The 13,458-nt window shown below is 38.0% G+C and overlaps 1 long non-coding RNA gene across 1 annotated transcript; it reads right to left on the bottom strand.

Annotated features, from left to right (window-relative positions):
• Positions 1 to 6,693: 6,693 nt before the first annotated feature.
• Positions 6,694 to 8,458, bottom strand: LOC149498723 (uncharacterized). Its single transcript, XR_016318493.1, has 2 exons — positions 8,307 to 8,458; positions 6,694 to 6,883 (listed from the first exon to the last, which is right to left on the bottom strand). It is a non-coding gene; the product is annotated as an uncharacterized LOC149498723 (long non-coding RNA).
• Positions 8,459 to 13,458: the final 5,000 nt, after the last annotated feature.

The following is a 13,458-nucleotide window of genomic DNA, read 5'->3' as shown; positions in this document are numbered from 1 at the left end:
CATAAATTGGAAAAGAGATTAAGCTACATTAAACCCCTAGTATAAGAATTTAGTTACACATAGTACTTAAATAAAATCCAATAATACTTGATAAATATTCCATAATCAATAAGAATAATGAAAGAAATAAACAAGATTAAGAGTTTAGAAATAAGAACTAGTGATAAATTGCTTGAATGACTTCCTTGAAATCTTGCACAACTCTTGAATACTTAACTTCTAAAAGAATAAAACCATATACAAAGCTATAAGAGAAAGGATAAGTGAAGTGTAGTGTAATGTGTGTGATGCGTGGGGGTTCTCCCTTTGAGATGAACTCTACTCTTCTTTATGTAGACTTCTTTGAGAGAGGATTCCACGTGGGTTAATGATTAAAGTCTTCTTTTGTTAGGTTGTAAAGCTCTCTTTTAGGTTTCCATTTTCTTCAATCATGACTTACCCATGTGCATAGATTGGACCTTGGTTTGCATGTGAGGAAAGTTGTCCAAGATTAGCTCCATAAATTGGTGGAATTATGTTGTATTCAAACAAGGGATACAACAATTGCATCCACGTGATCACAAACGGCAGACTTCACATTACTCACCAATATGTTCCAGCTCCCTGGGATGTAAGTTCCATTCCCTGGGATCCAACATCATCCTCCACTATCTTGCTCAGACCAAAATCAGTAACTTTAGCAACACCAAGCTCATCAAATAGAACATTCCCAGGCTTCAGATCATAATGAATAATCTTCTGTGTTCTTTTATTCAAGTATACAAGGCCTTGAAATATTTGTACAATAATGATCCGAGCTTCTCTCTCAGGCAGTATAGGTGTTGCTTTAAGAACAGCATCGAGATCCTTTCCTGATAAGGGAAGGTGAAGGAAAATCAAAAAAGTAAAATTTTGAGGCTACATTCAATAGGTTCATTCTTACTGATCAGAGCACAGTCTGAAGGTATTCACTGATATGCCCATATATAAGTATTGAAATCAATATCATGTTCAAGAGAATATCATAACAGAACCAGAAACAAACGGAGATAATCTCAACCTGACAATAACAGAACCCGGTCCTTCTGTGATCAACAATGTCTGTGGCACCACTAAATGCGTTGTCGTTGTAATCTCCGGCCGCCCTTTGGTGATTGAGCCATACATGCCCCAGATAGATGCTCTTGTTGCCGCTTGGCTTCCAGGAACTGAAGGACATGGAGTTGCTGATGTGCTTTTCGGAGACTATGGATTTAGTGGGAAGCTGTCTCGAACTTGGCTCAAGTCCGTAGATCAGCTGCCCATGAATTCTGGTGACGCACATTATGATCCTCTTTTTCCCTATGGTTTTGGTCTCACTACTCAAGGTGCAAAATCAAGCTAGAAAGCAAGAATTTTCATTAATTAGTAGATTAGTGGGATGATTAACATCCGATAAGTTTTTAATCACAGGATTAGTGGAGATGTTTAAGGTAGTTTTGTAATAAGAGATAAATTGTGTTAATGTTTCTATGATGTTAAGAATAGCAAATTGATTTTTTTTAGATTTAATTTGATCATTAATTATGTCTTATTTTCATAAATTTTGTCTTCATGGAGTTAGAAATTTGGTAAATAAATATAATAAATATAGTTTATTTTGAATCAATTAAACTGGATTTTATTTTAATATATATAACAAAATTAGCTTTAACATTTTTATGAATAATAAAAATTATTTTTCTATTTTTGTAATGCTATTGGAATTTAGTTATGATTTTAGGTGTGTAGTCATGTAATTAGGATATCATTTTGCTTTAGGAGAGAATGTTTATAAATTATAGGGGTCAAATCCAATTAATTGACTGCAAGTAATATCAAACAATAATTAAAACATCATTCGTAACGTTTTCATTTTCTAATAAAAGGCCAACTTGGCACGCTAAGTCAACTGATGGACCAAGTCTTTGCTACTAGAAATGACATCATAATTTCCATTTAAAAATTAAAAAGAAAAAAACTCATTAGTTTCTGATTAACACAATGAAGACTTATAATAACCGGTCAATTTACATATACTAATACTAATATTAACGTCAGTGAATAGTTAATAAAACTAATCAAGTGTGGTATGATTAGTTTTCTTATCTTTTGTAGAAGATATAGAAAGTTCGAGTTCTCTCTGCTACAAAAGTTATAGCATATTTGGTAAATGTTATTTAAAGGGGGAAGTTGCCTCATTCTGTGTAGTCCACAATGTTATTTAGGCCAATTAGACTTTTCATGTATAAAAAAAAAATGAATAGTTAATAAACGTTGCTTAATTTATTTATTTTTTAATAATTGTTATTATTGAAATATTTATTTGATTAATCATTTAATTAATATTTAGTTATTTTGACGCAATCTAGGTGAGGAAAAAAAGAAGAGAACCGGCTCTCGTTATCAAGGGATTTGGTGAATTTTACATATATATTTATGAAAAATGATGAATTTTCTCAACAATAAAAAATGCATCCATGATTTTTGAAATTTAAAAAAATATTTGGATCTATGACTTTTTTTTATTCATTAAAAATACACATATATTAGTACTAGTGAATAAATATAAGTTTTGGTTGTGTTGTTTGTTTCTATTTTACTATTGGTGCTTTACTATGTCAAAACGTAGTACAATAGTTAGCTACAATGCATCTTTCTAACTTGTAAAAAAACATTCAGTATCAATCCGTATAGTAATGTAGAATTTAATGTGTGATAGTGTAGAATTTAATGCTCAGCAACAATTGATTAATTAGGAAGGTAAAAGACAAATAATTTTCTTTTTTTATTTTGTCTATTTTATGAGTCGCTTCAAGAAAATTTAAAATTGATTAATTAGGAAGGTAAAAAATAATTTTCACATATTTTAATTATAAAAATTTTTCAAAATGGACAAATAATACTCCTTGCAAAATCTGGCCATAAAAATAATTTTTGTTTCTTTGTGCTTCCTCCATAAAAAAGCTGGCCATATTCATGCAATTTAACTTGTATTATTGCATGACTATGTCAAGAAGTTGTACAATAGTTAGCTATCAATGCATCTTTCAACTTGTAAAAAAACATTCAGTATCAATCTGTATACTAATGTAGAATTCAATGTGTGATAGTGTAGAATTTAATGCTCAGCAACAATTTTTTAGGGACCGCCTAATTCGGCTCAATGTTAGACCTCTTCACTTTTCCTTGCAAGTGTATTTAGTGGGAATCGTGTTTAGTCACAGTAAGGCCTCTTCACCTTTCCCTGCAGGTGTATTTAGTGGCAATCGAATCCGAGAGCTCTTCTCACATGCCTTGCCTGCGGTGCCAAATGAGCCACAACCTGTAGGTCTTACTTTTATTATTTAAAAGTCTTTTTTATAAGGATAAAGTGTTCTTTGCTCCATCCATGAGAATGGAACACTCGACCTCACCTAAAAGGAAAAAGTGTCAAACCACTCATCTAAACACTCATTAGTATAAAATGTAATTTTTGAATCAGCTATGACTAAAGCTATTTTAAGATATTCTAAATTTCGTTAAGAGCGATATCGAAAATCTCATTATTACCCTCTATTCCCACATTTATATATGGTATAGATAAATAGACAAATTGTGTTCATTATATAACATTTGTACTAGTACTTAGAGTTTGATTTTTTATGATTTTTTTATTCATTAAAAATACACACATACTAGTACTAGTGAATGAATATAAGTTTTGGTTGTGTTGTTTGTTTCTATTTTACTATTGGTGCTTGACCATGTCAAAACGTAGCACAATAGTTAGCTATCAATGCTTCTTTCAACTTGTTAAAAAGATTCAGTATCAATCCGTGTACTAATGTAGAATTTTGTGTGTGATACTGTAGAATTTCATGCTCAACAACAATTTTTCAGGGAGAGCTTAATTCAGCTCGAAATTTAGTCACAGTAAGATCTCTTCACCTTTCACTGTAAGTGTATTTAGTGGAAATCGAATTCGAGAGCTCTTCTCACATGTCTAGCCTGCGGTGCCAGTTGAGCCATCACTTGATATTATAAATATATTTTCCAAAATTCCATTGAATTTTCAATCTTGAAAATTTAATAATATTTAAAAATATTTCAATAATTTCATTGGTGAATATAAGTCTGTCTTACATATCAACATCAACAGGTAAAAATGACTGAAGCTGGCAAGCAGACAGAAATTTACTTGGTCAACTCTTCTTCTTATTTTCCACATACATAGCTAAGACCTTTCCACCTTTCCTTTAAATTTCTTTAGATTGTGTAATTGAGAAATCTGAGAAAGAAAAATATGTTACCTTTCTGGTTTGTGATATTGACATTCATCTCCCAACCCGCAACATCTATAGATGTAATTTCTTCTAGTTGTCCTGAAAGATGTGGGGACGTTCTTGTTCCATACCCATTTGGAATCAACTTCACATCTGGAATTTCTAATCCCTACAATTGCGCGCTAAACAAGCATTTTATCTTTACTTGCAATGTAAGTGATGATCCTCCGAGTCTATTTTTTGGGCGAAACATGCCTATTCACAATATATCAATAGAAGAAGGAACCATCTCCGTGGGAATTGAATCAGCAAACAATTGCTACAACAAGACAGGAATAACGTACAATTTTAGTCAATATATTAGAATGCAAAGCGGCCAGCCATTTCGGTTCTCTGATACTCGGAACAAGTTCACAGTAGTTGGTTGCGATACTGTAGCCTTAATGGAAGATGACGAAGCGAGTTTTGGTAGCGGCTGTATTTCGTTGTGTGACAGTAATGTTACTCTAGAAGGTTCTTGCTCAGGCCGTGGATGCTGTCAGACACCGCTACCGCGAAATCTTACAACACTAAACATTCAACTCTCAAGCCTTTGTTGGTTTAGAAGAGCAGAAAATTAAGGAAGAGAAGGAAACTCTACAGAAAAAGAAAAAGCTGCAGATTTTGTGAGTGTGAAGAAAACAATTAATTTCTTATTAATTCCATTACAGCATAATGTAAACATTTATAGTAGAGCTAGTCTAAAGTTTGTTCACCAACCTTCCATAAGTCAAGGAAGGTTGTTCACCAAACCTACCTAAAAGCAAGGTAGTTCACCTACCTCTTGATTTCAACAAAATACAACAAAATCTAAATGACTTTAACAAAATACCTCCAAAAATTGTCAACAACACTTGCATCAATAGCTGTAGCTGTAACTTTAACACTCCTCCTTGATGCAAGAGTTGAGACAAACACCAAGTCTATTCCTAAGAAATTCAAATCTTGGTTTTTGCAATGCCTTGGTGAAAATATCTGCTGTTTGGTCTTCAGAATTGCAATGAATAATCTGAATTTCATTTTCCTTTTCAGCTTCACGAATTGCATGATACTTGATTTTGATATGCTTGGTTTTTCCATGGAAGATTGGATTTTTAACCATAGCAACAGCTGATTTGTTGTCACAAAGTATTTTAGTTGGATTTTCTTGCTGAAAATTCAGATCAACTAATACCTTTCTCAACCATATAGCTTGGTTTACAGCAGCAGATGCTGCAACATACTCTGCTTCTGCAGTTGATTGAGCAACTGAAGCTTGCTTTCTTGTTTCCCAGCAAATGACAGCAGAACCAAGTGAAAAACAAAAACCAGTAGTGCTCTTCATATCGTCCAATGAACCAGCCCAATCACTGTCTGAGAACCCCAACAACTTCACACCATTTAATCTTCTATAAAACAAACCAAATTCAGCAGTTCCTCGCACATATCTCAGAACTCGTTTGGCTGCTGTAAGATGGTTTTCAGTTGGAGAATTCATGAATCTCGACAGTAAATTTGTTGCAAACATGATATCTGGTCTTGTTACAGATAAATACAGCAAAGAACCAACCATGCTCCTATAAGTTGAAGCATCTATAGAGTGAGAACCATCATCCTTTTGCAATTTTATTCCATGGGCTGTAGGTGTACTCACTGGTTTGCATTTGCTAAGTTCAAACCTTTTAAGCAGCTCCCAAGCAAATTTCTTTTGTGAAATAAAAATCCCTTGCTCATCTTGAGCAATTTCAATCCCAAGGAAATAGCACATTAAGCCAAGATCATTCATCTCAAAAACCTGCTGCATCTTCAATCTGAATTCTTGAATTAATTGTAAATTGTTACCTGTGACAAGTAGATCATCAACATACACAGAAACGATAAGCACATCACTTCCTTGTTGAGTTACGTAAAGTGTTGCCTCATTCAAGCTTCGTTTAAAACCCAAATTCAGCAAGTAATGATCAATCTTGGCATACCAGGCCCTTGGGGCCTGTTTTAAACCATAGAGTGCTTTCTTCAACAAACACACTCTATTGCTTCCATCATTAAAACCTTCAGGCTGCTCAATATACACTTCTTCCTTCAAAGAACCATTTAAGAAAGCTGATTTCACATCCAATTGAAAGACTTGCCAACCTTCACTTGCTGCTAGTGCCAAAATCAATCTGATAGTGTCAAATCTTGCAACTGGTGCAAAGGTTTCTGTAAAATCAACCCCTTGCTGTTGAGCGTAGCCTTTAACAACATATCTTGCTTTGTGCTTATTGATGGAGCCATCAGAATTTTGTAACACCCCTTCCCGGTCCACCCGATAACCCGAATGAACCGAGTCGAGATGTTACAAAACTGGTTGACTGTATGGTCTGACATGCTGAAAACATACTGTATATTGAATATCATAACATGCTGGTACTGTTTCCAAAAATAATGTAATTTATATTTACAAAACATGATACAAGTTTACAAAATGAAATGGGCCCAACTGTGTGCCCTGTACATGCCATAAAAAGAAAAACAAAATGAGTTTCTACCCTGAAGACCGAGTCTTCTACAGATGAACTGCAGCAGTTGTACGCGGACTCTCTATGGACCAGTCTCAAAACCTGCGAGTTAAACAGGTAACTCGCTGAGCAAATAATGCTCAGTGGATATCTCAACAATTAAAGAAACAATTAAACACATACATATATAGAAAGAACCATGGAAACATATATGGCACATATAAGCTCACACATTATGATACTTTCATGATATCTTGATTACCTTTTGTACTGTTTATAATCCTGTATAATTCATGAAATGTTATGTCAAGATATCTGAATGGCTCCATAAGGTTATAGTGAAACCGAAGTGATAAGATAAACTGTATGAAACTGGGTAAAACTGTATGCTATAGGCCCCTAACCGGATTCGCCTATGCCAATATTGTCCGTTTTGGTGCCCCTAACCGGATTCGCACCGCATGGTTTAATCATATCCACTCAACGGCCTGTAGCCGGAGTCCCAAACTGTATGGGGCGCAGATCTGCTATTCTATATCGCGACATAGCCTTATCTACATGGTTTCTACCTAACCTCAATGGAGCTTAAGATTAGCATGTCAACAATGTAACACAATAGCACATAAATGGTTTCACAATGTCATCGTTCATCATATTGATTTGATTTCACATCGTATGAATGCTTGTATGTTGATTTAATCCATGTTCTTATGTTGTATTTTTGTTGTAAAATGATTGGATGCATGCATGTTGAGCAAAGGAATGTGATTACATAGCAAATGAAAGGCAAAAGAGTGTCACAGCACAAGTCGCGACCGCGTATGTGAAAGTCGCGAGCGCGACTTGTGCATCCTGAGAGTCAGTGTGTTTCTGGCTGAAGTCGCGACCGCGCAGCACAAGTCGCGAGCGCGAGATGAAGTCGCGAGCGCGCTTGTGTGATTCGCGAGCGCGAGATGCGCACACTGAGAGTCAGAGAGCTTCTGGCCAAAGTCGCGACCGCGCATGTGAAAGTCGCGAGCGCGAGTTGTGCCATTTGAGAGTCAGAGAGTTTTTGGCCAAAGTCGCGACCGCGCATGTGATCCTCGCGAGCGCGAGTTGTGCAATTGAGAGTCAGAGAGCTACCTGACTCAAGTCGCGAGCGCGCAATAGGAAATCGCGAGCGCGACTTGCTTTCCAGTATGCGCGAGCGCGCGACGTGATTCTGTGCAGTCTGTATTCTTTTGGCCATAACTCTCAATATACAACTCAAATTGAATGATTCAAAAGCCCATGTAAAGCTAACACAGAAAGGAACAAATAACTCTTCTATGACAATTCCTAATTCCATCATTATATGGGTTCAAAATCAAGATGAAGTTGCTAGTAACATTTCCAGCAAACTCTGTTTCCGCTTCATATATTCATCCCCTGTTTTCACATCATTTCCAGTACTTCCACCCAACAACAAGCAACATATCATCTCATGAGCAACACTCCACACAATTTTTCATGCAAAGAACATGGGAAATAACAAGAGATATCAAACCTGTCTTGCCACAAAGCTGGGGCTCTGTTTTAACTTCTCTTTTCTGCTACCTTTGAACTTTCTTCTCCTATACACAAGAATTCTCATAACTCATCTCCAATATAACTCAATTAAAGAGTGGATAACATATAACTTCAAGGAATTCTACTTACTTGGAGTGGACTTACTGCGTAACTTGCATGAAAAGTGCAAGGAAATGGAAGGGAAACGTAAGAAGAAAATGAAAAACGTGAAAATAGGAAAGTGAAAATGATAGGAACGGGTAGACTCTAGAAAAAGTGATTTGGCTGTGTAACATATCTACTTGGTACCTCAAGTGTACAAAGACACAACTTAATACCCACACTGTATGTTTGGCTGCAAACAAGGCCTAAACTTTCCATGCAAATAAGTCCACTTATCATCCATTCTACCCCAACCAGGTTTGGTTCAACCCGACTCAACTCAAGAGGATGTTACAGTTCTCCCCTTCTAAATAAAAACTTCGTCCCGAAGTTTACCTGTTGTAAACAAATGCGGATATTGTTGTCGCATGGTTTCTTCTGATTCCCAAGTTGCTTCTTCTGTCTTATGATTCCTCCAAAGAACTTTCACCAATGCTATTTTCTTGTTCCGCAATTCTTTAGTTTCTTTGGCTAGGATCTGAACTGGTTCTTCTTCATACGTGAGATCCGGCTGAATATCAATCTCTTCCGCTGATAACACATGTGAGGGATCTGATCTGTATCTCCTTAACATGGATACATGAAATACATTATGGATTCGATCTAAGGTTGGAGGTAATGCTAGGCGATAGGCTAATGGTCCTACGCGTTCAACAATCTCGTATGGACCAATGAACCTAGGGCTAAGCTTACCCTTTTGTCCAAACCTTAAGATCTTTTTCCATGGTGCAACTTTCAGAAATACTTTATCCCCAACCGAATACTCAATATCCTTTCTCTTTAAATCCGCATAGGATTTCTGTCGATCACTTGCTTCCTTCAGCCGTCTTCTGATGGTTTCTACTTTCTCTTCTGTGTCTCTCACCAAATCTGGACCCAAAATCTTCTTCTCACTAAGTTCTGTCCAACATACAGGTGTTCTGCATCTTCTACCATACAATGCTTCATAGGGTGCCATCATGATGCTCGCTTGATAGCTGTTGTTGTAGGCAAACTCCATGAGAGATACATATTTGTCCCAACTGCCTTCAAATTCAATAACACATGATCTCAACATGTCTTCCAGGATTTGAATCACTCTCTCTGATTGCCCATCTGTCTGCGGATGAAATGCAGTGCTGAAATGCAGTTTCGTTCCTAATGCCTCTTGAAGTTTACCCCAGAACTTCGATGTAAACCTTGGATCACGATCAGAGATAATGGATGATGGAACTCCATGTAGTCGAACTATCTCACTAACATAAATTTCTGCTAACTTGTCGAGAGAATAGTCCGTCTTGACTGGTAGAAAGTGAGCTGACTTGGTTAATCTGTCCACAATTACCCATACTGCATCATGCTTCCGCTGTGTTTGAGGTAAGCCAGTAACAAAGTCCATCGTGATCTGATCCCATTTCCATGTTGGCACTGTTATTGGATGAAGTAACCCGGATGGTAGTTGATGTTCTGCTTTTACTTGTTGACATGTTAAACATCTTGTTACAACATCTCCGATGTCTCTCTTCATGCCCGGCCACCAATAGCCTGTCTTCAAATCTTGATACATCTTGGTACTACCTGGATGCATTGTATATAGACCGTTATGAGCTTCATGCAAAATCTTTTGTCTGATCTCACCTGTCTGTGGAACAACAACTCTGTCTTCATAGAATAAGACTCCATTATTATCCAATCTGAATTTCCCACCATGATCTTCCTGTACTTGTTTAACCCATAGTGCTATTTGTGCATCTTTCTTTTGTGCTTCTGCAACTTCCTGAATCCAAGATGGCTGGACTTGCATCTGTGCTAGAATAACTCCCTGCTGTTGCAACTCCATGATGATTCTCATTAAGCTCAAAGCATACAAGGATTTCCGGCTAAGGGCATCAGCTACTACATTAGCTTTGCCCGGATGGTAATTAATAACATAATCATAATTAGCCAGAATTTGCATCCACTTCCGTTGTCTTGAATTCAAGTCCTTCTGTGTTGGTAAGTACTTTAAACTCTGATGATCTGTGTAAATGTAACACTTTTCACCATACAAATAATGCCGCCATACTTTAAATGCTAGAACAATGGCTGCTAGTTCTAAATCATGGGTTGGATAATTCAATTCATGTGGCTTCAATTGTCTGGATACATAGGCGACCACTTTCCTATCTTGCATGAGTACACATCCTAACCCAGTATGAGAGGCATCACTGTAAATCTCAAAGTCTTTACCTGACACTGGCTGAGTTAACACTGGTGCTTCAGTCAACGTTCTCTTCAAAGTGTCAAAACTCTGCTGACATCTATTATCCCAATGGAATACAACCTCTTTCTTCAATAATCTTGTTAAAGGTGATGCGATGATGGAGAATCCCTTTACGAACCTTCTGTAATAACCGGCTAAACCCAGAAAACTTCGAACTTCTGTGACATTCCTGGGTGGTCTCCAATCAATAATAGCTTCAATCTTCTTAGGATCCACTCTGATACCCTCTGATGACACCACATGTCCTAAAAAAGAAACTTCTTCTAGCCAAAACTCACATTTACTGAGCTTAGCATATAGCTGTTTATCTCTCAAAGTCTGAAGTACAATCCGTAAATGCTTATCATGTTCTGCCCTGTCTCTGGAATAAACCAAAATGTCATCTATAAACACCACCACAAACTGATCCAGGTATGAATGAAATACGCGGTTCATGAGATCCATGAAAACCGCTGGTGCATTTGTGAGACCGAATGGCATTACTAAAAATTCATAGTGACCATATCGGGTCCTGAATGCAGTCTTAGCGATATCTTCTTCCTTTATCCGCACCTGATGGTATCCTGATCTGAGGTCAATCTTAGAAAATATACTTGCACCTTTTAACTGATCAAACAAATCGTCGATGCGAGGCAATGGATACTTATTCTTGATTGTCAGCTTATTCAGCTGTCTGTAATCAATGCATAGTCTGAATGATCCATCTTTCTTCTTAACGAATAAGACCGGTGCTCCCCAAGGTGATACACTCGGTCTGATAAAGCCTTTATCCAATAACTCCTGCAGCTGAATCTTTAACTCTTTTAACTCTGCTGGTGCCATTCTGTAAGGTGCAATTGATACCGGTGCTGATCCAGGAAAGACATCGATGGTAAACTCTACTTCCCTTCTTGGTGGTAACCCTGGTAACTCATCTGGAAACACATCTGGATAATCACATACTGTTGGTATATGTTCCACTTTCAACTTTTCTTTCTCTATTTGTAACGCACATACCAAGTATGCTTCACAACCCTTCTGAATTAATCTCTTTGCTGCCATGGCTGATATCACATTACTCAAAAACTCTCGCCGCTTCCCGACTACTGTAATCTCTTCCCCTGCTGGTGTAGATAATGTCACCCTTTTCTTTGCACAATCAACTAGAGCATTATGTCTAGATAGCCAATCCATACCCAAAATAACATCAAATTCTCTAAATGGCAACTCCATAAGAGCTCCTGGAAATTCCTTTCCATGAATAACAATTGGACAGTCTGTGATCACTGTATGAGTTGTTACTACATCTCCTAATGGATTGGTAACCAACATACCCTGACCCACATGTGCAACCGCTAACCCTTTAACCCAGGGTGTAGGCACACTAATGTATGAATGAGATGAGCCAGGATCAATCAAAGCATAAACTACATGCTCAAATAAAGAAAACTCACCAACTATGACATCTGGAGCTTCCTCCTCTTCTCTGGCTCGCATAGCATAAACCCTGGCTGGACCCCTGGTATCGGGTCTGTCTACAGTCTCTGATTGCTGTCTCTGCACTCCGGAAGGCTCACCTCTACCTCTACCTGCTATGAACTGGGTAGGAACTCTTGCCTTCTTCGGACAGTCTTTCTTCTGATGGTCTGATGCTCCGCATGTCCAACATTTACCGGTCACCAACCAACAATCTCCACCATGTCGTCTGCCACAGTGCTCACAAGGTGACGAAGTATAACCGGCTGACTCTGCACCTCTACCAGTGCCTCTACCAGAACCTCTGCCTGAACCTCGACTCCCACTGGTAGAACTAGCCACCACTGATGCTGCTGGCATATTAGTGCCCCTGACTAAGCCTTGACTAAAAGGAGGCCTAGAACCAGATGAACTACTTGCACTTCTGAATCTCTTGCTTTCTGACTGGGATATATTGGGTGCACTCTGAGTCTGGTCTCTTCTCTGCTGAGACCGCTGGCGTCTAGAACGCTGATTGACCTGTATTCGCTCTATCTCTTGAGCTGCCTCTACCAAGGCTGAGAATTCTCTGAATCTGGAAGCTACCACTCCCATCTGAATCTCATCATTCAAGCCTTCTTGAAACTTCTTACACCTTTCGGCTTCTGTAGCCACTATCTGCTTACCATACCTGCTGAGTCTAGTAAATTCTCTTTCGTATTCAGCTACAGACATTCTGTTCTGTCGCAGGTATAAGAATTCTTTCCTTCTCGCATCTAGGTAAGCCTCGGTAATGAACTTCTTCTTGAATTCATCCAAGAAGAATTGCCAAGTACGCTGATCTGCTGTTACTCTCTGTTGCACAGTGGTCCACCATGTATATGCCTCCTCTATCAGCAATGAAGTGGCACAAATCAACTTGTCTTCTGCTGTACACTGCAATTGTTCTAGGACTCTCGATGTCCCATCTAACCAATACTCAGCAAGCTCTGGGCTATCATCTTTTCTAGCTTTAAATTCCTTTGCACCATATTTTCTCAGCTTCTCCAGTGGGGGCTTTCTCTCTCTTTCTACTATTACGGGTGCTTGAGGCATCACTCCTGCAATTTGTCTAAAAGTGTCTGCAAGTTGCTTTAACAGCACCTCTTGACCTAGTGCTCTTGAAGCCTCACCCTCCACTGTTCTAGCTTGACCTGGTGCTGCTGGAGCCTCACCCTCCACTGCTCTGGAGGCGTGTGACTCACTTTCACCTTCCTGAGACATCCTCCTAAAATAATAACAACTGCTTAGTTCATCAGGGTAGTCATGGCAT

This window comes from Jatropha curcas, chromosome 1 (assembly GCF_041381405.1).
Source record: "Jatropha curcas cultivar XTBG-Jc1 chromosome 1, XTBG_Jcur_1.0, whole genome shotgun sequence".
In the NCBI taxonomy this organism is placed as follows: domain Eukaryota; kingdom Viridiplantae; phylum Streptophyta; class Magnoliopsida; order Malpighiales; family Euphorbiaceae; genus Jatropha; species Jatropha curcas.
The sequence above is the reverse complement of the archived record's forward strand: the minus strand, read 5'-3'. Positions and strand labels throughout refer to the sequence as shown.